Genomic DNA, 27,255 nt, shown 5'->3' with positions numbered 1-27,255 from the left:
CTGTCACAGAATGTTGAAGTGCTGTGAAGCCATGCCTACAATTCAGATATCTAAATATTAATGAAAATATGACTATTTTGTCTGTTATTCAAAATTTTTCTTTTGTGTCAGCTTAATACTGTATTTACCCGATAATAAGATGAGATTTTCTTGGTCTTATATTCACAAATTAAACTATTGCTGCGGAGGTTAAGAGTTTTACATTTTTTATTATCTATATATCAAAGACAATGTCCCGACTGACTGACTCAATGCGCAGCCCAAACTGATAAGAACAGAAACTTGAAGTTTGCAGAGGTTGGTTGGTTGGTTGGTTTGGGGAAGGAGACCAGACAGTGAGGTCATCGGTCTCATCGGATTAGGGAAGGACGGGGAAGGAAGTCGGCCTTGCCCTTTGAAAGGAACCATCCCGGCATTTGCCTGGAGCGATTTAGGGAAATCACAGAAAACCTAAATCAGGATGGCCGGACGCGGGATTGAACCGTCGTCCTCCCGAATGCGAGTCCAGTGTCTAACCACTGCGCCACCTCGCTCGGTCGTTTGGAGAGGGTGGTGCTCTTGTACTGTAGGTATTTAAGAAGGGTTTTTTCAGAATTCCACCCCTTACGGGGATGAAAGGATTTTGAAAAGTATCTACATCTACCCTCTGTAAACCACCATGAAGTGCATGAGAGAGAGAGTATGCCCCATTGTACCAGCTGTTAGGGTTTCCATTCATGTACTGAGCACAGGAAGAATGATTTTTTGAATGCCTCTGTGCATTCAGTAATTATTCTGTCTTATACTCACGATCCCCATGTGAGTGATACATACGATGTTTTAGTATATTGCCTAGAGTCATCATTTAAAGTTGGTTCTTAAAACTTTGTTAATAGACTTTCTCGGTGCAGTTTATGTCTGTCTTCAAGAGCCTTCCAGTTCAGTTCAGTATCTCTGTGACATTCTTACATGGGTCAAAGAAACCTGTTACCATTTGTGCTGTCCTACTTGGCGTACATTCACTATACTCTGTTAGTCTGGTTTGGTATGGGTCCTACAGACTTGGGCAATATTTGAGAACCATTTGCATGAGTGATTACTAAGCAATCTCCTTTGTAAACTGGTTGCACTTCCCCAGTATTCTACCAATAAACTGAAGTCTACGTTCTGCTTTACCCATGACTGATCTTATGTCAACATACCATTTCATATTCCTACAAAGTTTTACACCCAGGTATTTGTATGTGTTGCCCAGTTCCAACAGTATGGTTTTTGATTTTGTGAAGTTTTACATATCTGAACATTTAAAGCAAGTTGCCGATATCTGCACTACTTTGAAATCTTATCAAGATCTGACTGAATATTTATGCTCTTCTTTGACAGTACTTCATCATCATAAGAGCTGCATCATCTGCAAAAAGTCTGAGGTTACTATTAATACTGTTTGAAAGGTCATTAATGTACAGCATGAACAGCTAGGGTCTCAATACACTTCACATTGGCACACCTAAAGTCAGTTCTACATATGACAACAACTGTCCATCCATTTTTATGAAAGTATTTCATTATATTAAAACATTTTTAAAGCTAAATCTACAAAAAATTGTATTTGACTTCTAAAGAAATGTGTTTTGAGGATGAGTGTTGCCATGGAAATATCATCACAAGAACTCAAAATACAGGGTGTACATAAAGTCTGGGAACACTTTCATTTCTTTACTGCACAAGAATTAAACATTGTACAGATGTCATACCAATTGCATTTTGAAGAGAAACTCTGAAAGTTTTTTTTACAAACATTCGATATGCAAACCATGAGTGACCCGGCAGACTTCAATACAGTAATCAAATTCTTGCCATACCTGTCTCAGCATGGCATCGTTGACTGTGGCAGTCACTTCCCGTACTCTCTCCTGGAGCTCTGCTACATCACGCCATAGAGGCAGTACTTACACCAGATCTTTAATGTGTCCCCACAGAAAAAAGTCACACGGGTTGAGATCTGGTGATAAGGGAGGCCATTTCATGAAACAGCTGTCTGCTTCTGTAGCACGGCTGATCCATCGATACGGTAGATCCATGTTCAGGTCCCCACCAAACTTCACAATGAAAATGGTGTGGAGCCCTGTCCTGCTGAAAGATGAACTGGGAGTCTGTTTGCATTTGAGGCATCAGCCATTGCTGCAACATGTCCAAGTAGGAATATCCATTGACTGTGTTCTTGGCGAAGAAGAATTGCCCATACAGTTTTACATGTGAGAAGGCACAAAAAACATTTACCTTTGGGGAATCATGCTCAAATTCAATGTATTTGTGTGGATGCTTTGTACCCCAGATTTGACAATTATGCCTGTTCACTTTCCCGTTAGTGTGAAAAGTGGCTTCGTCACAAAAAATTAAGCAATCAACAACGCCATCCCCATCCTCATTCAGTTGTTGCAACTGTGAACAAAACTCAAAACGCTTGTCTTTGTCGTCATCTTTGAGCTTCTGTACTGCCCCAATTTGAATGGTTTCATAGACAGCTTCTGTTGTAGGACCTTCCACACTCTCATTGAAGCCATCTTGAATTCATGGGATGCATGACACAATGATTTCTTTGGACTCCTTATGAATGCCTCTCATACACGCTCCACATTCACTTCACTCACACTGGGACATCCACTTCTCTTTTCTGGGCACAAGCAACCTGTCATAATGAATTTGTTGTGCCAGTGGTAAATGGCCTTCTTTGTTGGTGGCTTCTTACTGTACTTAGTTCTAAACATCCATTGAACAGCTGTAGCACACTTGTTTTTGTCAAACTCCAACACACAGAAAGTTCGCTCTGCACCTGAACATGCCATGTTTACGACTAGCATTGACCATCGGCAAATTACCAAACTACACTGTGGCGGTATACGTAGGGGGAGGGAACAACCTTTCAGGGATTCTCTTCAAAATGACATATGTATGATATCTGTACAATGTTTGGTTCTCATGCAATAAATAATTGAAAGTGTTCCCAGACTTTATGTACACCCTGTATAGGACTAACAATGACCTCCAACTCCAGCTGCCAGAATCGTTTTTGGTCAGAAGTACCATCAGAAAACACCATGCTGTTATGGCCTTAATTAGTGTGCAAAGTCTAGAAGATGTTGCAATTTGTGAACTACATAAAAATTCAATTTCAGGAAAATTAAAACATCTCTGCAGACTATGCAGCCAATGTGAGTGAAGAAGCAGGCGTTAAGCTAGTAGAACATGTAGGGGTCGTCTTACATTTGCAGATTAAGCTTTGGCTATTGAGGTCATGCGCAGATTTATTTTGCAGAATTCGGAAGGGCAGGGCTGGGAAAGTGATACTTACCTTTGAACTGGCTTATGATTTTCTGATACGCTGAAGTACTTGATACACAGTATTGATGTTGCTCGAACATTTGACACGCACAGCACTAGTGCTAGGGATATGTGAAAAACTATGAACTTGTCACTAGAATAATCTGTTCCTCTGCTTAAAATTTGACAGTTTTGTGAAGTATGGGAAAAAATAGCACCAAATTCTATCATCTTACAAACTTATTGTATTTCAACAGGTTTGCAATAAAAGTTCTCATACATGTATGGTTACCGGGTGCATACATTATGCCGCTTTCTAAGTAAAGGTATCTTCAAAAGCAGAAATGATGTCCTTCAAAAAACATTACTTGATTATGAATCCAAATCAGTATTTGATTGGATTATGAGATTGTAATGATTAACTAAGCAGGTTACAAATGAGAAATCTGGTCACTTTTCACACGTTAGAATACTGGGTAAAAACATTGCCAGCTTAAAATAAGCTTTAGAACATGATGGAAAATTTATCATGCTCACCATGACGAATGACAGGAACGAAAGGGAGTGTGTCAGATCTTGGTCCTACACATCTGATGAGAGTGGCAGGAAGTGAGAGACTTTTTAACATTCTCACATCCATATGGAAGCAAAATCTATATTTATTCAGATAAAAACAGCTGTGTTCTCTTGTCTAACAGTAACCACAACCTCAGAAATTGAAACATATTTGAAAGAAACAGCCAAATATTTTAGATAATGAAGATACGAATTTCACAGCTGTGCTATGAGGATGATAATGATTAAAAATAGTGATACCACAGTTGACAGGGTTAGTATGCAAAAAATGTAGAAAATGAAACTGTCTGCAAATTAATGCAAACCATTTATTTTCATTTATTTTATATCTCCTTATATTATCAAAATGCAGGCCATCGATAAATGGTACAAATTTAGAATAAGTACAATGTTAACTTCTTATGCAGGTACTTCATGTCATTAAAACAGTTTGCAATTTTGATTAGTCAGAATACGTTAAAAATAAGAAGCCTCTTGAAAGAAAGCTGTTTGTCTTATAATCAGAGATGCCTTATTCATGGGTACATACAGAAACCATTTCTGCCAATTTTGCATTATATCATTGTGAAATGCTGCACTGTTAGAATAAAGTAGTTTTCATATAGCTATCTTTTGTAATCATTGTATTGTTAACATTTTTAATGAATATAATTATTAGGTCACTCAAAGTATTTTTGAAAATGTAATTATTTACAGTTCTTACTTCGTTTCACAAGTAATGTAAACTTATCTATGTCCTCTGCAGAAATTTGCTAGATATGTTGTATCTTTGCACATGTCTTACAAAAAAGTACAGTTCAGTTCATGTAATTATTATAGACTTAATATCATTGCAGACATAATACTTACACAGATACAAAACATACTCAACTTTGAGAAAATTATTTTTTAGAATTTTTTTCTGACAGTATTATGAAAAGGACAGATTGCTACTCACCATACAGTGGAGATGCTGAGTCACAGAGTGGTACAACAATAAGTCTGTTAACAAGTCATCATGCATGTGTGAGTTGCATTTGCATGAATGTGTGTGTGTTTAGCCTTCTTGTTGTGCCTATCCCCGACTCAACATCTGCCCTGTACAGTGAATAGCTATCTATCCATTTCATAATATTGTCATTACTCCATTCTGGATTTTCCATTGTTTTATTTTTTGTTCTGTTTGTCAAAATTAAACCTTGGGTGGTTTCATTATTGTGTTATTAGGGCTGGATCAGGGGCTCATGTTTATCATGTATTGGACTTACTGACACACACAAATAATCAGATTACTGATACAAAGAAATAATTGAATTAATCAATACACAGAAACAAACAGATTACTTGGTATACAGTCTTCCTACTGAAATCACAAAAAAACTGGTTGTTGAGTAAAGCAATAGTAAAGCATTATTTTATTTATATTCAAATATAAAAATGTGTTGGAACAATCTAATATGAACAATGTAAATTTAATTATTTTTCGGACAGCATAATTATTATCCATATAGTTGATTAATTCCAAAATTGTAATTACATTTGAAGTCATTGTCATTAGAACCGTCAATTATGAACTCTCAAAAGAATTTCAGAAAAGATTGCCAATACTTACGCCATTTGTTATGTAAAAGAATTTCTTTCACATTTGTTCATTTTGCTGTTAGTTGGATGTTGCCATTGTAAGAGATGTTTATCACACCATACTGTGAAGGAATTTTTTGAATATCACAATTGTGCTTTGTATGTCAAAGGTATGTGCAAATGATAACATGAATGCAGAAACTCATTCCCATCACATATTGTAAATCAAAAGCTGAATATTCTCCTTCAAGCAGAAATCATACTTCTAGTGGAGCCAACAAAGATGTTGAAATACATTGAAATGAAGACAAGTACTAAAAAAAATAGCTAAATTAATTCTTTTTACAGTTTTTATTTTATGAATAATTCAACGTGCTCTTGTATATGTTCTCAGTGGGAGAACAAATTACACAAACATGTGCAGAGAGGAGATTTATGAAGTTTGTAGTTAAAATCTTATTTTGGCAAAGTTGAAAATTTGTGGCAGGTTTGAAATTGTCAACAGATTTGGTGGTTAGGGCCTTGGCAGTCATGTCAGCTATGGCCGTTGCCTCTGGCCAGTGAGTGAAGTGCTCTACCACCGCAGAAACATACTTGCTTGCCATGGAATGTAGGCAGCAGCACATGATGTCCACATGGACTTATGCAAAATGACATTCATGTTGAAAAACATGCCAACAAGTGCATGGATGTGCCTCCCAACTGTGCTGGCATGCAGTGCAGGTATGTGCCAACCTACAACAGTGTTCCCAAAGCTCTGGCCAGACAAAACATGTGGCCATAACTGAAAGAGTAATGTTGACACTTAGGTGCAATAGTCCATGTATGTGGTCAGAAGCACTGGAATTTCTCTAGAAGAAATAGGCAATGTGTGCCCTTGGATATGTCACATCAAATCTTGAGGGCAGAGCTAGGAGTGGGTGCTAGTTACAGTTGTAGGCTGGTGGAGGGTACAGTTGTTCAACATTCTGCTATCCTTGGTCCATGTTCTCAAAGATCAACACCATTGTCTGTGTCACCGACCAACACGTCTACATGCTGCCACGGGCCTACGCAATGTTTTCTTGCTCCTGATCGAGTTTGCTGCATGTCCATGCAGCCGACTAAGATTCATTGTTTAGCTGTGCTGCCGGCACTGGCTGAAGATGTCACATCACACGAGGATATAAAAGATAAGTAGAGCCAGCAGCTACATTGCAAAATTATGCCCTTTCATTAGCCATGACCGATGAGTTGCATGAATCTCAAAGTGAAGGCAAACCAGTGGATGTTAGAAGTAAGTGTAGTAGCCCTAGCATGCCAAAAGAAATAGGGTGGATACCAGGAAGTGACCTGAGTGCATTTTTTGTAAAACTTACTAGTAAATTAGAAGAAATAGATTCAAAAATAGGGAATATAAAAACTGAAATAGTTGGAGAAATGGATTCAAATATAGGGGATACGGAATTGAGGCTTAGTGATAAAATAAAGACAGTGAGCGAAAAATTTGATAAGCTAGATCTTCAATTCACTCAAATTGCAGATAAAGTCGAAAACACGGTTAAAATTGTTGAGGGAATTATTGAGAGAGTTGATGAGGTTGAAAAATGACTAGTGGACAAGGTGGACACTGTGCAAAGTAATCTTGTGGGGCAGATTCAGGAACAGGAACAGAAATGCACATTATTTCAGAAACAAACAGAGGCAGACATTGAATCCATTAAGATAGGAGTGCTGGATTGCCATAAGGGGATTACTGATAATAAGAAGGAATTGGAAGGGGAAATAATTTGTCTTGAGGGAAACAGTTAATACTGTAGCAGCAGGGAATGGAAATTTGTTGTTGGGATATCCTATGGGGCAAAGATTTCAATCAAAACCTTTTAGTGGGGAGAATAAATACCATGCAGTTGACTTTTTAGCTGTGTGTAAGGATAACTTTGTGACAGGGAGGAGTGAGTAGTCAAAAATTAAATATGTTAAGAGGCAGTTGGAAGGGGGAGCTCAAACATGGGCTAACCAAAACGATGATAAATTTTGTGATTTTAAAACCTTTGAAAACCTGTTCTTAAACAAATACTGGGGCCAAGCAAAACAATTAATATTGCAAAACAATATTTTGGATGGACCCAGTTACAAGAGTCGAAAGGAAAGTATGAGAAAGTTCTGTGTTAGAGAACTGAATAAATTAAATCATCTGGTCAGACCACTAGGTGTATTAACAGAAAAACTAAAGAGAAGATTACCAGAGCATTTTCAATGGGATTTGATCCACAGTGCAACAGATTCAGTGGAATAATTTCTTAATTTTGTGGATAATGTGGATGGGGCATTATGTTACAGACCTAAATTCATGGAACAGAGGGAGAGTGGAAGGTATCATGAAAGCGGAAACAGTATTAATTATGAGTACAGTAATAATCATAACAGGTGGAGAGGAAACAGAAGTGATCAGAATAATCAGGATAAAGATTGGAGAAGCAGGCCTCAAAGATATAACTGAAATTTAGGGGGGAGAAGAGACAATTTTGATCAGAGGAGGAATGCTAGAGAAGGTGTGAGAACAGAGGGAATGCCAGATACAAATGGACAGGATAGGCAGTCAAAAAACTAATTGATGCCTCACTTAAGGTCCGCAGGGGGGCTGGTAATTCTGTGAACAGGGCCAGACAAGGGCATGATGGGATGAGTAATAAAGTTAGCAAGGAAAATAGGGAAATTGGAATGTGTCATATGGATGCTGTCTTAGGAAATGAAAATCTGTGGGGAGGTTTTATCAATTACAGAAACAGACATAATAGGTGTACCAGGAAAAAATGGAACAAGGCTAATATCTGCAATGAACAGTGTGAGTTTAACACTGATGACATGTTTAAGAAGGAAGAGAAATTACAAGCAGAGGAGGACAATATTGGTTTGTGTGCAGCAAAATTCATTGAAAGATCAGAAACAGAGGTAGTTTCATCAAAAGGGGAAACAGAAGTGGATATGGAACTAAGGGGCAATGTTCACAGTAATAATGGATGTGATGAGTGGGTAGAGATGTCTATTGGAAATGGTATGGAGAATTAAGGAAAAGGTGAGGAGAGGATTATTCAGTGTGATGTAAAGGTTAATATGAGTGGTGTATTTGACAATGTGGAAAATGCTGGTAAATTACCTCCTGATAGTGTTGCTGTGCTTGTGGGTGCAGGTGATGACTGTGGTTGTGATAATGAGCTCAATGTGGATATGGATATATGTAATATGGAGAATGTTGCTGTAGGTTGCCCTGAAGATAAAATTGAAACCTTTGTTTTCTTAACTGATGAGGATGCAAGCCTGAAAGGTGTTAATTGTAGATGGTTAGGAAAGGAGGAGGCTGATTATGATTTGAGTGATTGGGTGTCCTATGCAAAATTACATAAAGCTTTCTTGCTGAAGAATAGGGTAAAATAAAATTTAAAATTGCCAGAAAATTGGAAGAATTAAGTGAAGAAGAGAATGTTGAGTTTGCTATTAAGGATTTGTTTGAAGGGGATACTGATGTATGTTTGATTTGATTTGATTTATTTCGTGTTCCATAGGTCCAACTGTGTTGGGTTCACAAGGACGTGGAATGAGTCAGTTTTTTACATATACAATCTGATAATCTTATAGCATATACAGATATTTGAGTACATAATTATATAAAAATTTATACAGTAAATTCTTTGGGCAGCAATACAGAAAAAAAATACATATTTTCTTAGAATCATTAAAGCACTACAGAAAACAGATGCAGAGCACACACAGATACAGAGCTCAGGTTAAATAACATTCTTAGTGGCATTATGTAAGCTTGTATTATATAATATTAAAATTTTACAATTTATTTAGTCAAAAATTCATCTAGAGTGTAAAAAGCTTTTTCTAGCAGAAATATTTTTAGTGCTTTCTTAAACTTACTCTTGTTATGAATCTCTGTCTTTATTTCAGGAGGAAGAGCATTGAAGAGTTTTGCTCCAGTATAGTGGACACCCTTATGCGCCAAGCCCAAATTTCTGTGCTCACTGTGTATGTCATTCTTCCTCTGTGTGTTATGCTCATGATAATTACTGTTTCGTTGAAATATCTCTATATTTTTACAAACAAAACACACGAGAGAAAAAATATATTGGCATGTAGTTGTATATATTTTAAGTTTTCGAAAGCTAGTTCTACACGAGTGTCTTGGGTGCAATCCACATAAAATTTTTAAAGCTCGCTTCTGTGCAATGTACACTTTCCTTGCTAATGGCTGGTTGCCCCAAAAAATAATGCCGTATTCAATGAGAGAGTGAAAATAGCCATAGTATGCCACTTTTACAGTGTTAGGTTCAACATATGCAGTGACAACCCGTAAAGCATAGGTAACAGAGATAAGCCTCTTACAGAGATCAATAATGTGTGAAGACCAGTTCATTTTCTTGTCAATGTGCACCCCAAGAAATTTTGTTGTTTCCATTCTTTCTATTGGTTGATAACCACATGTCACACTTATCTCTCTCTCTTTTTCTGTTTTTGTACAGAACTGAATAAAGCTGGTCTTACTGGAATTTAATGAGAGACCATTCACCTTGAACCAATTAACCACATCTGAGAGTATGTGATTAATGAGTTCCTAAAGATTATTGACTGTTCTACTGCTCATAAAAATTGTGGCATCAACAGCAAATAATGTAAATTTACACGGCAGGCTTGTACATGACGGTAGATCATTTATAAAAATCAGGAATAATAGTAGCCTAAGAATTGAGCCCTGAGGCACTCCACATGTAATGGAACTCCATTCAGAATCTGAGGAAGCATCACATACTCCACCCGAGCTATTCAAGACAACTTTTTGTTTTCTGTCTTGGAGGTACAACTGTAGCCAATTGCCTGCAACACCACTTATTCCTACTAATTTTGCTTTTTGCACGAGAATCTGGTGATCAACACAGTCAAATGCTTTGGATAAATCATAGTAGACATCAAGTGCTAGTATTTTTTCATTAAGGGTTTCTAGGACTTCATTTGCAAGTGCATAGACTGCGTCTTCTGTTGAACAGCCCTTTTGAAAGCCAAATTGGCTGTTGCTGAGAACTCCATTCTTCATGAGATGATCAGTAGTAATTCTTGCATGTATTAGCTTTTCTAGAATTTTGAAGAAAGCTGTCAGCAAAGAGATAGGTTGATAGTTAGTTAGTTCAGCTTTATCGCCCTTTTTGTACAGGGGCTTCACAATAGAGAAAGACCTAAAGATATTTGCATTATGCAAGAGGAAAACATGTGTGAAATAGAAAGTTATTTATTACAGAAAAATAGTGGTGATACAGCCAATAATTGATATCAATGTGGGAGGAATTACAGATATAGCATTATTAGACACTGGCTCAAGTTTATCTGCAATTTCTGAATGTTTCTGGCAGCAAATTAACTGTTTACGATTAATGGAACTACCAGTTACTGGAGTCAAAATTAAGACAGCAACTGGGACATGTAGTAACCCAATTAGCAAAGAAGTATCACTGGAATTTAATAGTAGTGATTGTTGTTTTGATATTAGTTGCTTTGTGGTGAAGGGTTTGGCATTGGATGTAATTTTGGGTATGGACTTCTTGTACAAATATGACTGTAGCATTTTTGTAAAGGACAGAGTGGTAGAATTTGATGCTAGTGGAAACAGATGAAGAATAAAATCTAAAGGGGAATTAAAAGTTGGTGAGACAATGACTCATTTACAAAGGATAGATGACTTAGGTGATGAAATGTGTACTGACCAGCAGATATATGACAAAGTAAATGAAATGGGACATTTAAATGAGGAACAAAAGGTGCAGCTTACAGATTTGTGTAAACATAAGCATGTGTTCTCTGACAGACCTGGAGAAGTTGTAGATTTCAATTATGTTTTGAGAGTATTGCCACATGAAGTAATAAGGGCCAAACCTTATCCTATAGCAATAGTTGATAAAGAGGCTGTAAGGGCCAGGATACAGAAGATGTTGAAGTGGGGCATACTGGAAATGGGGAGGAGTGAATATTGTAATCCAATAGTAGTGGTGAAATAGAGAGATGGTTCTATAAGAATAGTATTGGATGCAAGAAAGCTAAATAAAATAATAATCAAGGAAAATGATCGCCTGGAGGACATGAATGAGCTGTTGCAAAAATTTTATAATGCTAAAATTCTGTCCAGTGTAGATTTGACTTATGGGTTTTGGCAGGCGCAATTGGCTGAAGAGAGCAGAATGTACACTGCTTTCTTATTTGAAGGAAGGACTTATGTTTACATTTGTGCCATTTGGTTTATCAATATCTGTAGCAGTTTTTGTAAGGGTTTTAAGTCAGGTGTTGGGTGATGAACTAATGAGAAAATTGAGAGCGTATGTTGATGACATTTTTATCACAAGTAGCAATTGGCAAGAGCACTGTCAGCTGTTGGAGCATGTATTCAAGGCTATATCCAAAGGGGGAATGACACTTAAGTAAGTGTGAATTTTTTCAAGCAACATTACTATTTCTCAGTCGTCAGCAAGCTCCTGATGGCATTTTGCCTAATAAAGAGAAAATCAAGGCTATTGTTGACTGCAAGGTGTCAACAAACAGGAAGCAATTGAAATAATTCATAGACTCTGTTCATTCTATAGGAAGTGTGTAAGTGATTATAGCCTGAATTCACCTAACTTTGTAGACTATTAAAGAAAAGTGTAACCTGGTGCTGGACATCCGAGTGTGACAGGGAATTTAAAGCCATAAAGAATAGCTTAAAAAATAGCAAAATTTTGTACTACCCAGATTTGCCTTTGTCTTTCTGTATTGGGGCAGACAGCTCAGATTATGGGATAGGGGTAGTGCTATTTCAGGAGAGGATAGTAGATGGGAAGACAGAGCACAGGGCAATCGCTTTTGCAAGCAGAATGCTGTCCAAACATGAATTAATGTATGGTATCTCAGAGAAGGAACTTTTAGCCATAGTTTTTGGGTTTCAGAACTTCAGGATATATGTGGAAGGTAGGAAAGTGATTGTTTACACAGACCATAAGGCTCTGAGCTATTTGCAAGAATGTAAGCTGTTAAATAATAGACTCATGAGATGGCCCATGTTTCTACAGCAATTTAACTATGAAACAAGATATTTTAAAGGCACAGACAACAATGTGGTGATGCCTTATCAAGGTTATCTTTAATTGGAGAAGAACATGAAGGGAATGGAGACGAGAAAGAACTACAGATACTGTATATGAAAGGAGTGAGTGCAGAGAAGGAAATCAGATCCATCTGTAAGGACATGAGGAGACTTCAGAATGGGGACCAAACCTTGAAGTTTACTAAAACAAACTTTCGAAGTAAAGAATATGAAAAAAATTTCTAAATATTATAGAATTTATAAGAGGATTTTATTTAGGCGACGGTCTGGAGAAAGAGGAGTGGAAGGTATGTTTTCCAGATGAGCATGTGGAAACATTAATCAATTACATTCACCTTGGCCATGGGCATTAAAGGGCTCAGAAATGTTTGGAAATACTACAGGACTATGTTAGTTTTAACAACATGGCCAGGAGGGTAAAGAGACAGTTGGCTTCTTGTGACAAATGTCAAAAAGTGAAGTATAATACTATTGCAGTACAAGGAGAGATGCAGAATATTGTTCCTAAAAGAAATAGTGAACTGCTGGCTATTGATTTGTTTGGGAGACTGCCAACAGGTTGAGGGGGTGAGAAGTATGTTCTTTTAGCTGTTGATGTATTCTCCAAGTTTGTAAACCTGTATCCACTGAAAAAGTCCACTAGCCAGAATATAGTTAACAAGCTAGAGAAAGATTACTTTGTGGATGTTGTAAAACCAAAGAATGTTCTGTCTGATAATGGAGTACAATTTGTATCTAGAGTGTGGGGGAAGTTTATTCAAAGATCTGGGATAAAGCATATAAGGATTTTAGTGTATCAGCCTGCAGGAAACCTGGCTGAGAGGTATATGAGGGAGCTGGGTAGGCTATGTAGGACACATTGCAGTAAAAAGCATAGCACTTGGGTAGAATATGCAGAGGGGTCCAAAAAAATGTATCCACTGTTTAAAAGTCCATAACTTGCAAACTAATTGATGGAGTTGTCTCATTTTTGGTGACAGTGTAGCTTAAAGTCCAACTTAAAGACATCAATGTAGGTGTTTGAAATGGTCACCATTGACATTCACACACAAACGATGCCACCGAACTGCAGCATGAACTACTGACTGCAACTTGTTCAGTTGGATATTTGCACATGAATGTATGATGGATTCTTGAACTTCATCCAATGTGTGTGGCCTTTGTCGATAAACAATGTCCATTAGTGTTCCCCACAGATAAAAGTCCAAAGGAGTAAGGGCTGGGGAATGTGGTGGATACTCCACAGCATCTCTATGCCTTATCCATCTTCCTGGTAGATTTTCGTTGAGATACACCCTAACACAATTTTGATAGTGGGCTGGGGCACCATCTTGTTGAAAGTAAACTCTTCCATCTCCATACAAATCTTGGATGGCAGGTAGAATGGATGTCTGAAGCTTCTGAAGGTACACTTCACCGGTAACTGTGCCATCAAAGAAGAATGGCCCAATCAAGCCCCGGTAAGACAACCCACACCACACATTTACTCCTGGCAAATTCACGGCTTTGTCTACATGGATGTTCAGATTTTTGGTGGCCCAGTAAATGCAACTGTGGTGATTTACTGTACCATTGAGTTTGAACTGTGCCTCATCAGACCACACAATCATCTCTGCAAACTCTTCATCATTGTGCATCATATTAGTAAACCACTCTCAGTACTCCATTTTATGATCTGGGTCGTCCTTGTTCATTGCGTGTAGCAATCGTGGGATGTAGCACTTCCACTTTGCTGTCTTCAAAATTCGTCAAACACTTGAGTGACTCACTCCAGTTTCATGAGCACACTGTCTCTCAGACTTCTGTGGTGAGTGAGTGAATTGTTGTAACACAAGACGGGAGTTAGCTGGACTTGTTACTGTTACAGGTCATCCAGATCATTGTTTGTGTACATCTTTAACACAGCCTTCGACTTCAAATTTGTCTTGAATGTGACGAATCGCTAAATGAGTCGGTGGCTCTGCTTGATACTCATTTCGCCATTGCCGTTGAACCTCATTAATGTTTTTGTACTTAAAATACCAGTTCAAAACTGACTTCCTTCCATCGAATGTAAGCCTTGAGCCAGCCATGTTTACTCGAGTAACTAGGTGCAACTAAGAACAAAACACTGACTATCTGGCGACTGTCACCTGACAAAACAAAACAACAAAATATAACACTTGTATGGTGATTGGCAGAACTACAAACTATTACATTACCAAAGATGAGACAACTCCTGTAACGTGGTGCGCTTGTGGGGCACACGATACTCATTAAAGCCTGTACTATGGTCAGTTGATGGGCTTCACGTTATGAGAAAGGATTTTTGCATGGAAATTGACCTCGTGTACCTGAATGGAGGCAAATCAGACTTACACCCACTCGGTAATAACAATGATACGTCAAGCAAGTCCGAAATGTAACTACACGTCAGGACGGACAAGAAACAACACAGAAGATGCTACCAATTTGTTAATAATACGGTCACCAGCCTAATTAGGCATTAACTGAGTTTCTTCCCTGTACAAGTTGATGTACGTGCATGCAAAACAACACGTAATAACACTGCATAATATGGTAAATTTTAGAACCAGAAAATCTACTGAACTGATAATTTCACTTTTTGTACTAATATGGATAAAGCATAAATACATAACATTATACTATAATGTTTACTACAAAACTTTGTACTGTCTATTGATCTGATTAAAATTGGGCATAGGTTACCCTAGAAATAGCACTTTCGAAACACACACACACACAATGTCAATTTTGATAAAGGTAAAACACTGATAAATTTTGGTTTTTATATTGACTTTAACTTTGCTGGTCAAATCAGTTCATTACACTTCAGAATTCAAATGAATAAGAAAAAGGGGGGGGGGGGCGAACCTTGAAACTGTTATGATCACTGTATTAAAACAATTAATTATTGAAATCATTATGCACTCAAGATTTCCAATATATGAGTTACTACTCTTTTTATCTTATTTCCTGCTCATTTAAATACCATTATATCTGCCTCAAAATAATTAAACTTCATTTCTAAATTGATATCAAAATTATCTTCCAACTTTGTCAGACCTTTGTTATTCATCTATTAGTTCATTAACAAAAAAAGTTCTTTAAACATCATCTTAACATAGCTAGGTCTGCAGGTAATTATTATTAACACAAACTTTAATTTTTCATCTCGGGACACTCGGATTGCACAACATGTGGAAAGGACCCTGTCTAGGTTAGTTGTGAGGATAATTAAATGATAGGACAGTTCTGGTAAAAGTTAAGTTGTTATTGAACAGTATGGAACAAAAGTAAGGGCGTTGGGACGGCTTATCCGAGGCTCAATGAAACTGCGTCTTCCAGGAGAGCCCCCTCGATCCAGAATGTGTTGCTCAGACCAATGCCCAACTCCGACTACTACTGCTGGGCCCGTTATACCGTGCAGCGTCCGTGTGCATTTTCCCGCGCTCGCCTGCCATCCACCTTTTACCACTCCCTTACAGACAGGGTATTCACCTGAGGTTTTGCATTCTACATATCCTAATACATTGCCTATGTATGGACCAGACGCACAATTACAATTTTAACATCTTACAATAGTTTCAACGTTTCTTACATTTCAATTCTGTTACAATATTGTTTGACATTTGACATAAACATTAATATTCACATCGAAATTTGTTTACAGTTTTCTTAACACAATGACATGAAAAAAAAAGAAATGAAATCAGAACATCGATTACACTAATTTATCGAAAATTCAGAAGAGAAAAAACATAATATTTATATGTACAATAGTACAGCGTTGTTGTTGTTACACATGCCCCTGTTTCCAGTAAATTTCACTAAATGCAAATTTGATGGGAACACTGAACTTTATATTTATACAGGGGTTCTGAATCTTTGCGTGAATGTGCCATTATAAAATTTTTGTATCACTAAACTTCCTTTCTCGCACATTATAGAGGTCTATACTTTTTAATATATCGAGAACATTTACTCATCATTTACTTAAGTGCCTTTGGCACAGTCCAACCTCCTATCACAACATAATTTAAGTAGCAAACTACTCATTATTATTAAAATTTTCAGATAAATAAAATCAAAATTCAGAACACAAACACTTATCTACAAAAGCAGATACAAATACCTATATATACTATAAAACAATTTGTTGCTGCTTGCATTGAATGGCAGTCCATTTCCTTACTTACTAAAAAAACACACATTAATATTTAGAAAAATCACTACATATTTTTGCTGCCTATTATTCAGATTTGGGCAGTCCATTTCGCATCATTTTATCACATCTCCTGTACCACACTTACAATTCTCCTTTGACTATTTATCTGCCCTCTTTGATTTTTGGCAGTCCTTTATATTATGACTCATATACTGTCCACTTTGGTTTTTGGCAGTCCCATCTTTTATCTGGCTTGTAGCAATTGCTCTTTCTTTTCAACCCTTTTCTCCATACATCTTTACATTTATAGTACATTTGGTAATCTGAAACTCACATAAGTACATTAGCACACTGATATTGGTATACATATATTTACAAAGATTTGTTACATTTGGAATAAAATAGTTGCAGTATAAGATACATCACATTTACTGCAAATTGCTCACTCCTAGGAACATACAGTTTCAGGTCCACAACGTTTCTTACACCTAAAGGTCTCTTGGATTTTGGGTAGATCAGGTAGTAAGCATTATTGTGTGGAATGTTCTGTATTATATATGGTCCATTATAAATATATTTAAATTTGGAAATTTCATGGTTCAGTTCACTAGATTTTTCATGGGTTTTTAAAAGAACATAATCTCCAATTTTAAATTTTGAAACTTTCAGATTCTTATCATGTCTTTTAGATCTAGATTCAGCTTTTTGCTTTGCCATTTTTCTGACTAATTCTTTCTTTTGACTCAACCCCAAGCTTGTACAAGGTGGAAACTCTAGTTTTTCCTCAATTAAACTTTTACTTCTGCTGCCTAACAAAATTTCTTCCAGTGGGAACCCAGTAGTTTCATGATGTAATGTGTTCATGACATTCTCAAAATCTGATATAAATCTGCCCCAGACTCTAAATCATGCCCCTTCCCGTTTTTTCCACAACGCACCTTGGTCGATTGTGACATCGTCCCAATATACGTTCCTGACCTATGAATCATTTATATCTGGTGGCTTTTTCGGTTTCTGGAGTTCAAAGTCTTTGCTTACTTGAACTCTTTGCAAAATTAACACTGAGTCATCCGGTGGTTCCTTTTTTCTGTGTTCAGTCTCAACATCTGGATTTTGTTTTGAAACTTCGTCATCAGTAGGTACAATATCACAAGTAGCTGTATTCCCATTACTTTCATTAGTACCGAAATACTCGTCATTTGAACTATCGTCTGAATCCGACCATTCTGGATCACTTTCAGGTTCTAACATAAAAGCTTTCCTGAGACAGGCACTAAGTTCTTCCTCTGCATTTTCGTCAGATTTTGATTTTAACTCAATATCGTCTTTTGGCAAAACGTCCTCATTATCAGCTTTTCTCACATCCACTGTTACTTCATATTTAGTGTAATCCTCGTGGACTTCAATTACTTTTAGGTAATTACCTGCCCCTTCCTCATGGTGCCTTTCGGTAGCAGCTTGTACTGTTGGCGGATCGTTAACAGAAGTTACTTCCTTGTCAATGCTTAGGATTTCATCCTCCAATTCCTTTCTATCTTTAACCTTCATCCTATCGGCAGCACGTGTACTTTGCGTGGCACTATTTACTCTCTCCTCTTCAAATTTGGGCCACGTCACCTTATCGACATCCCTATTATTTCCCTTTTCACTAATTAACCTCCTTGCCTCATATTCCTTCTTAAAATCCTCCCACTCACATTGCTTGAGGCCTTTGTACAGATCATCGATCTGCACACGCCAATCAGTTACTTCTGCTAATTCATTCTCGCCATTTACTTCATTGCTAACACTGCTAACCGCACCTCTCTGTGTACCCACAGTTTCATCTATTATTTCCTTCGCCACGGAATTACCACTCGTAATGTATTCACCAGTTCTTATGGCAATGTTCGTACCTAATGCTGTCCCATTGCTAGCGGCTTCTCTTTGAACAGCTGTTCTGCTAGGCTGGGCCGTTGTCCTCTGATGCTCCACTCGCCTGTTAACATGTATTGCTCTGCGCGGCGAAGATGACTCACAAGCGCTTGCACTTGACGTTTGTTCGGCAACAACACGTTGCATCGTTCCACGCCTGTCTCTAACCTGTCTCATAACTTTACTGTCAGTCCGGTAACATTTCTTAAATCGGGGCTGGTATGTTCTGTCTGCTTCCGTTTGGCCCGCAACGTTAGTGGAAATCAGTTTCCCGCGTCGTTATTGTTTTGCGCGGTGTACCCTCTACCATGACCTAGATAACTCCCTCTTCCTCTGCCTCTGCCTCTTCCTCTCTGTATCATGTTGAGGCGAAACCCTTCGCCGTCATTTCTCTCGTCATTATTGCGAATATTTCTGTTACCAAAATTCTGATAATTGGCACGACTTTCGCACCAATGGTCTTCGGCTTCGACCCTCTCGAGAAATACTTGGAAGCTACGATGATTGCTTCCCACGTATCTCTTCGAAACTTCTGGAAGCTTTTTATATAGCTCCCATATGATTTCAGAATTGGATCTTCTCCCTCTTAAATGTGTCAATTTTCGGTACCAATATTCACAGAAATCTTTCAAAGAATTCCTGCCCCTGTTATCATGAAATTTGGCCATGATAAACTCGCGCCACAAATGATCCTGTTTTTGTTCGGACCGATATTCTTCCGTAAACTTTTGTTTAAATTCTTCGAACGTCATTTTTTTGGTATTCAAGTTAATTCCCCAGCGCTTAGCGTCACCTGCTAAGGTGCTAATTACTACGTTTATCTTTTCCTGACCAGACAAGCGTTCAGGAAACATCCTCTCGCAATTTTTGATGAAATCTAACGGATGCCATCCGTTATGTTTCTTGGCGGGATCGAAGCGTTCCTCACCTTCCAATAGCTTCGTAAGTGGCGTGCCATTACAGACAACACCAGGCCTATCTTTGATTTTACTCTCAAGATCGAAAATTTTGCCTTGAATTTTCGAAGTATTTTGCTCACACTTTTGTACACATCCGGAAACTTTTTCGCCTAAATCTCTTTCAGTGTCTGATACTGCCTTTTTCAACTGTGATATTCCATGTTGACATTCGTTTACAATCTCTGTTTTAAGACCGAAAACTTTTTCGCCTACTTTTGTTTCAACTAGAGGTTCTACTTTCTCTTGGATGTTGAGAATTTCAACATCAAACCTACTGTTAATGTTGTCAATTTCCCCCTGCATAGTATCCATATTTTTGTTAATTGTGTCAATTTCAAATTTCATAGTATTTACTACAGAGCTTAAACTACCCACTTTTTGTTCTACCTGTTCTATTTGTTTACTAATTTTAATTCGTTGTTCTTCGACCTGTGCTTTCAGCTGATCATTCTGTGTTTTAAGCTGATTACTTTGTGTTTTGAGCTGCTGATCAAAGAGTGTTTTAAGCTGACTAACCTGATTACTGACTTGTTTTTGAAGCTGATCATTCTGTGTTTTGAGCTGCTCGTCAATGTGTGTTTTAAGCTGATTAACCTGATTACTAACTTGTTTTTGAGGCTGATCATTCTGTGTTTTGATCTGCTCACTCTGTCATGAAATTAGTTTGGTTAATTGTTCAAATAAATCGTTCATGCTTAAAATTTTCACACTGTTTTGTTGTACAGAATCGGTGTGTTCCAATCCTACCTCAAAATTTTCTTTTGATTCTTTCTTTATCTGTGGTGAAGCAAACATGTCGGTGGATTCGTTCACGTACCCACTATCATCTACAAAGTCATCCTCTACTTCCTGTTTTATTCCTTGCTGTGTTCTAGGCAATCTCGACATTTCAATCTGTTTGTTAACATGTTCATGATATTGTATGTACGCCAATTGTCTTCCGCTAACGCCATCTGTTATCTGGCCGCGTACACTCCTGTCATTGCCAGCCACATTTTCCATTATGCTCGGCACATCTACTGTTTCTATGTTCCTGTCCATACTGAACGCAAATTACACCACACTACCATACTTGACATTCACTGCTATTTACTTTACTAAATATTATTGCAATTCGTGCCACTGAACATCCACTGTTCAGTATTCATATTAATTTGTGACCGATAACAACTGGATGTCCTATCACGGTCGCCACTTGTAATGCGGCGCGCTTGTGGGGCACACGATACTCATTAAAGCCTGTACTATAGTCAGTTGACGGGCTTCACCTTATGAGAAAGGATTTTTGTATAGAAATTGACCGCGTGTACCTGAATGGAGGCAAATCAGACTTACACCCACTCGGTAATAACAGTGATACATCAAGCAAGTCCGAAATGCAACTACACGTCAGGACAGACAAGAAACAACACAGAAGATGCTACCAATTTGTTAACAATACGGTCACCAGCCTAATTAGGCATTAACTGAGTTTCTTCCCTGTACAAGTTGATGTACGTGCATGCAAAACAACACGTAATAACACTGCATAATATGGTAAATTTTAGAACCAGAAAATCTACTGAACTGATAATTTCACTTTTTGTACTAATATGGATAAACCATAAATACATAACATTATACTATAATGTTTACTACAAAACTTCGTACTGTCTATTGATCTGATTAAAATTGGGCATAGGTTACCCTAGAAATAGCACTTTCGAAACACACACACACAATGTCAATTTTGATAAAGGTAAAACACTGATAAATTTTGGTTTTTATATTGACTTTAACTTTGCTGGTCAAATCAGTTCATTACACTTCAGAATTCAAATGAATAAGAAAAAGGGGGGGGGGGGGCGAACCTTGAAACTGTTATGATCACTGTATTAAAACAATTAATTATTGAAATCATTATGCACTCAAGATTCCCAATATATGAGTTACTACTCTTTTTATCTTATTTCCCGCTCATTTAAATACCATTATATCTGCCTCAAAATAATTAAACTTCATTTCTGAATCGATATCAAAATTATCTTCCAACTTTGTCAGACCTTTGTTATTCATCTATTAGTTCATTAACAAAAAAAGTTCTTTAAACATCATCTTAACATAGCTAGGTCTGTAGGTAATTATTATTAACACAAACTTTAATTTTTCATCTCGGGACACTCGGATTGCACAACATGTGGAAAGGACCCTGTCTAGGTTAGTTGTGAGGATAATTAAATGATAGGACAGTTCTGGTAAAAGTTAAGTTGTTATTGAACAGTATGGAACAAAAGTAACACTGGTCCACACGAATACAGTACTAAAAGTTTCAACCTGTTCGTATCGATGCAGCGGTGGGCGGGCGGCGAGATGGCGAGCACAGAGCACACATACAACCACAGCAATGGCTCTTGATGTATCGGCACTTTACTTCTTCTTAGCGTCGGAATACTTTTCCATTTAGTGCTTATGGAATTTTGCCATGCTGTAAGGGCTTGGGACGGCTTATCCAAGGCTCAATGAAACTGTGTCTTCCAGGAGAGTTCGTCAATCCAGAACGTGTTGCTCAGACCAATGCCCAACTCCGACTACTACTGCTGAGCCCGTTATACCGTGCAGCGTCCGTGTGCATTTTCCCGCGCTCGCCTGCCATCCACCTTTTACCACTCCCTTACAGACAGGGTATTCACCTGAGGTTTTGCATTCTACATATCCTAATACATTGCCTATGTATGGACCAGACGCACAATTACAATTTTAACATCTTACAATAGTTTCAACATTTCTTACATTTCAATTCTGTTACAATATTGTTTGACATTTGACATAAACATTAATATTCACATCGAAATTTGTTTACAGTTTTCTTAACACAATGACATGAAAAAAAAAAAGAAATGAAATCAGAACATCGATTACACTAATTTATCGAAAATTCAGAAGAGAAAAAAACATAATATTTATATGTACAATAGTACAGCGTTGTTGTTGTTACACATGCCCCTGTTTCCAGTAAATTTCACTAAATGCAAATTTGATGGGAACACTGAACTTTATATTTATACAGGGGTTCTGAATCTTTGCGTGAATGTGCCATTATAAAATTTTTGTATCACTAAACTTCCTTTCTCGCACATTATAGAGGTCTATACTTTTTAATATATCGAGAACATTTACTCATCATTTACTTAAGTGCCTTTGGCACAGTCCAACCTCCTATCACAACATAATTTAAGTAGCAAACTACTCATTATTATTAAAATTTTCAGATAAATAAAATCAAAATTTGGAACACAAACACTTATCTACAAAAGCAGATACAAATACCTATATATACTATAAAACAATTTGTTGCTGCTTGCATTGAATGGCAGTCCATTTCCTTACTTACTAAAAAAACACACATTAATATTTAGAAAAATCACTACATATTTTTGCTGCCTATTATTCAGATTTGGGCAGTCCATTTCGCATCATTTTATCACATCTCCTGTACCACACTTACAATTCTCCTTTGACTATTTATCTGCCCTCTTTGATTTTTGGCAGTCCTTTATATTATGACTCATATACTGTCCACTTTGGTTTCTGGCAGTCCCATCTTTTATCTGGCTTGTAGCAATTGCTCTTTCTTTTCAACCCTTTTCTCCATACATCTTTACATTTATAGTACATTTGGTAATCTGAAACTCACATAAGTACATTAGCACACTGATATTGGTATACATATATTTACAAAGATTTGTTACATTTGGAATAAAATAGTTGCAGTATAAGATACATCACATTTACTGCAAATTGCTCACTCCTAGGAACATACAGTTTCAGGCCCACAACGTTTCTTACACCTAAAGGTCTCTTGGATTTTGGGTAGATCAGGTAGTAAGCATTATTGTGTGGAATGTTCTGTATTATATATGGTCCATTATAAATATATTTAAATTTGGAAATTTCATGGTTCAGTTCACTAGATTTTTCATGGGTTTTTAAAAGAACATAATCTCCAATTTTAAATTTTGAAACTTTCAGATTCTTATCATGTCTTTTAGATCTAGATTCAGCTTTTTGCTTTGCCATTTTTCTGACTAATTCTTTCTTTTGACTCAACCCCAAGCTTGTACAAGGTGGAAACTCTAGTTTTTCCTCAATTAAACTTTTACTTCTGCTGCCTAACAAAATTTCTTCCAGTGGGAACCCAGTAGTTTCATGATGTAATGTGTTCATGACATTCTCAAAATCTGATATAAATCTGCCCCAGACTCTAAATCATGCCCCTTCCCGTTTTTTCCACAGCGCACCTTGGTCGATTGTGACATCGTCCCAATATACGTTCCTGACCTGTGAATCATTTATATCTGGTGGCTTTCTCGGTTTCTGGAGTTCAAAGTCTTTGCTTACTTGAACTCTTTGCAAAATTAACACTGAGTCGTCCGGTGGTTCCTTTTTTCTGTGTTCAGTCTCAACATCTGGATTTTGTTTTGAAACTTCGTCATCAGTAGGTACAATATCACAAGTAGCTGTATTCCCATTACTTTCATTAGTACCGAAATACTCGTCATTTGAACTATCGTCTGAATCCGACCATTCTGGATCACTTTCAGGTTCTAACATAAAAGCTTTCCTGAGACAGGCACTAAGTTCTTCCTCTGCATTTTCGTCAGATTTTGATTTTAACTCAATATCGTCTTTTGGCAAAACGTCCTCATTATCAGCTTTTCTCACATCCACTGTTACTTCATATTTAGTGTAATCCTCGTGGACTTCAATTACTTTTAGGTAATTACCTGCCCCTTCCTCATGGTGCCTTTCGGTAGCAGCTTGTACTGTTGGCGGATCGTTAACAGAAGTTACTTCCTTGTCAATGCTTAGGATTTCATCCTCCAATTCCTTTCTATCTTTAACCTTCATCCTATCGGCAGCACGTGTACTTTGCGTGGCACTATTTACTCTCTCCTCTTCAAATTTGGGCCACGTCACCTTATCGACATCCCTATTATTTCCCTTTTCACTAATTAACCTCCTTGCCTCATATTCCTTCTTAAAATCCTCCCACTCACATTGCTTGAGGCCTTTGTACAGATCATCGATCTGCACACGCCAATCAGTTACTTCTGCTAATTCATTCTCGCCATTTACTTCATTGCTAACACTGCTAACCGCACCTCTCTGTGTACCCACAGTTTCATCTATTATTTCCTTCGCCACGGAATTACCACTCGTAATGTATTCACCAGTTCTTATGGCAATGTTCGTACCTAATGCTGTCCCATTGCTAGCGGCTTCTCTTTGAACAGCTGTTCTGCTAGGCTGGGCCGTTGTCCTCTGATGCTCCACTCGCCTGTTAACATGTATTGCTCTGCGCGGCGAAGATGACTCACAAGCGCTTGCACTTGACGTTTGTTCGGCAACAACACGTTGCATCGTTCCACGCCTGTCTCTAACCTGTCTCATAACTTTACTGTCAGTCCGGTAACATTTCTTAAATCGGGGCCGGTATGTTCTGTCTGCTTCTGTTTGGCCCGCAACGTTCGTGGAAATCAGTTTCCCGCGTCGTTATTGTTTTGCGCGGTGTACCCTCTACCATGACCTAGATAACTCCCTCTTCCTCTGCCTCTGCCTCTTCCTCTCTGTATCGTGTTGAGGCGAAACCCTTCGCCGTCATTTCTCTCGTCATTATTGCGAATATTTCTGTTACCAAAATTCTGATAATTGGCACGACTTTCGCACCAATGGTCTTCGGCTTCGACCCTCTCGAGAAATGCTTGGAAGCTACGATGATTGCTTCCCACGTATCTCTTCGAAACTTCTGGAAGCTTTTTATATAGCTCCCATATGATTTCAGAATTGGATCTTCTCCCTCTTAAATGTGTCAATTTTCGGTACCAATATTCACAGAAATCTTTCAAAGAATTCCTGCCCCTGTTATCATGAAATTTGGCCATGATAAACTCGCGCCACAAATGATCCTGTTTTTGTTCGGACCTATATTCTTCCGTAAACTTTTGTTTAAATTCTTCGAACGTCATTTTTTTGGTATTCAAGTTAATTCCCCAGCGCTTAGCGTCACCTGCTAAGGTGCTAATTACTACGTTTATCTTTTCCTGACCAGACAAGCGTTCAGGAAACATCCTCTCGCAATTTTTGATGAAATCTAACGGATGCCATCCGTTATGTTTCTTGGCGGGATCGAAGCGTTCCTCACCTTCCAATAGCTTCGTAAGTGGCGTGCCATTACAGACAACACCAGGCCTATCTTTGATTTTACTCTCAAGATCGAAAATTTTGCCTTGAATTTTCGAAGTATTTTGCTCACACTTTTGTACACATCCGGAAACTTTTTCGCCTAAATCTCTTTCAGTGTCTGATATTGCCTTTTTCAACTGTGATATTCCATGTTGACATTCGTTTACAATCTCTGTTTTAAGACCGAAAACTTTTTCGCCTACTTTTGTTTCAACTAGAGGCTAACTTTCTCTTGGATGTTGAGAATTTCAACATCAAACCTACTGTTAATGTTGTCAATTTCCCCCTGCATAGTATCCATATTTTTGTTAATTGTGTCAATTTCAAATTTCATAGTATTTACTACAGAGCTTAAACTACCCACTTTTTGTTCTACCTGTTCTATTTGTTTACTAATTTTAATTCGTTGTTCTTCGACCTGTGCTTTCAGCTGATCATTCTGTGTTTTAAGCTGATTACTTTGTGTTTTGAGCTGCTGATCAAAGAGTGTTTTAAGCTGACTAACCTGATTACTGACTTGTTTTTGAAGCTGATCATTCTGTGTTTTGAGCTGCTCGTCAATGTGTGTTTTAAGCTGATTAACCTGATTACTAACTTGTTTTTGAAGCTGATCATTCTGTGTTTTGATCTGCTCACTCTGTCATGAAATTAGTTTGGTTAATTGTTCAAATAAATCGTTCATGCTTAAAATTTTCACACTGTTTTGTTGTACAGAATCGGTGTGTTCCAATCCTACCTCAAAATTTTCTTTTGATTCTTTCTTTATCTGTGGTGAAGCAAACATGTCGGTGGATTCGTTCACGTACCCACTATCATCTACAAAGTCATCCTCTACTTCCTGTTTTATTCCTTGCTGTGTTCTAGGCAATCTCGACATTTCAATCTGTTTGTTAACATGTTCATGATATTGTATGTACGCCAATTGTCTTCCGCTAACGCCATCTGTTATCTGGCCGCGTACACTCCTGTCATTGCCAGCCGCATTTTCCATTATGCTCGGCACATCTACTGTTTCTACGTTCCTGTCCATACTGAACGCAAATTACACCACACTACCATACTTGACATTCACTGCTATTTACTTTACTAAATATTATTGCAATTCGTGCCACTGAACATCCACTGTTCAGTATTCATATTAATTTGTGACCGATAACAACTGGATGTCCTATCACGGTCGCCACTTGTAATGCGGCGCGCTTGTGGGGCACACGATACTCATTAAAGCCTGTACTATGGTCAGTTGACGGGCTTCACCTTATGAGAAAGGATTTTTGTTTAGAAATTGACCGCGTGTACCTGAATGGAGGCAAATCAGACTTACACCCACTCGGTAATAACAATGATACGTCAAGCAAGTCCGAAATGCAACTACACGTCAGGACAGACAAGAAACAACACAGAAGATGCTACCAATTTGTTAATAATACGGTCACCAGCCTAAT

Source organism: Schistocerca nitens, chromosome 7 (genome assembly GCF_023898315.1).
Source record: "Schistocerca nitens isolate TAMUIC-IGC-003100 chromosome 7, iqSchNite1.1, whole genome shotgun sequence".
Classification (NCBI taxonomy): Eukaryota; Metazoa; Arthropoda; class Insecta; order Orthoptera; family Acrididae; genus Schistocerca; species Schistocerca nitens.
This window is presented reverse-complemented; position numbering follows the sequence as displayed.